This window comes from Solanum tuberosum, unplaced genomic scaffold, assembly GCF_000226075.1.
Source record: "Solanum tuberosum cultivar DM 1-3 516 R44 unplaced genomic scaffold, SolTub_3.0 scf00047, whole genome shotgun sequence".
NCBI classification, from domain to species: domain Eukaryota; kingdom Viridiplantae; phylum Streptophyta; class Magnoliopsida; order Solanales; family Solanaceae; genus Solanum; species Solanum tuberosum.
Window position 1 is genome coordinate 69,889 of NW_006238973.1, and position 1,635 is coordinate 71,523.

Consider the following 1,635-nt stretch of genomic DNA (forward strand, 5'->3'; position numbering starts at 1 on the left):
GATAAACAAGCAAGAATGCACAAAAGTATCACCATTAACTAAAAACTACTATGATGCGGCAATAATAAAATATTAACTAGGGGATAAAATAATGAAACTCAAAACATGAGGAACATAAACAGCTTAATCGACCTCCTCAATTTTGTAAATCAATTAATATACACTATTTACAAATAAATAAGTAAACAAATTAGGGGTAAACATGTATTTTTTTTATTTTAATTCATATATAATTAATACTCACATAACTTATTCCACTTTCTACCCTGCATAAGATATATATAGATTTCCTCATAAGTGATGTGAGTATTAATTATGTAGAATTACTAAAACACAACCAAACACCGTTTAAAATTAATACATGAATAACTTTTATATAATATTTAAAACTTACCAATCAAACATGGTATAAAGTTGATACATGAAGTCATGGATAACTTTTATTCTATTTACAAACTAAACAATATATAAAATTAAAACATAAATAATCGAGTTATTCATGTATTAGATTAACTCGTATACAGTAACCAATATATTAGATTAATTCTTATACGGTAACCAAACGGCTCCCGACTATTGTAGGGACTGAAAAATAGCAACCATATACTATTTTATTAATGTATAATTTAATATCAATATTATTTTAAGAATATACTAAACCAAACGACCCTTGGTGTATATCCAATAGCTACCAGGAATATCAATGTGTTATATTCCTGGATTATTGATCGGATTAGTTAGCTCAATCTAATTAATTTTAGTTTATTAAAATTTGAGTTGATATTTGGTTTATATTAATTAATAAAATATTTTGTTAAATATATTTTTAAAAATACTTTAGTTTATTTGATATGTTATGCATATCATAATTAAAAATAATCATTTTATAAGGTACTAAAAAATAATAAAAGAATAAATAAAATAATCAGAACTTAGTAAGAGTTGGACACATTAGGTTATGATCCATATTTGATCTATTTCAATCCAAGTAACTTTTGAGCAGGTCAATAATTCATTCATTTTTTTATTCAAGATTTTGACCCTTCCAAATTTAGCTTAATCCTCCCAAAAGTTTTAGCATAATCATATTATATCATATTAAAAGTGGAAAACTTCAAGTTAGAAGTTGGATTATGAAAATGTTTTTGTAAAGTCATAGTAATTTTGGACAAAAATAAATATACATATTAATTATAATAAATACTATCATATTTTATTGAACATTATTATTATATATTTATGGACAAATTTTAAATAATTTTTAAGAAATAATGTGGTATTTTCTTATTTCCTATAAAATTAGCTTTAAATTAAAAAAAAATTAGTTCCACTAAATTTAATAAAAAAATATTTGAATTAGTTGAGTGACTTTTTATAATTATCTGCTAGTGAAGTTCTGTATCTGGCTTTCAGAAAATACTAAAAAAATATTGTCAATTTTGTCATTGTTAAAACTTCTGTCCAGTTGTCTGATGAAATACTTCTATATATTAAACTAACAAAGATTAGTCCAATAGCTTTAAAAAAATCTTTCTAATGATATACAAATTTTATTGCTCCACTTGAAATTTTTAATGATAAAAGATTCTTGAATAAGACATGTATATATATATATATATATATATATATATATAT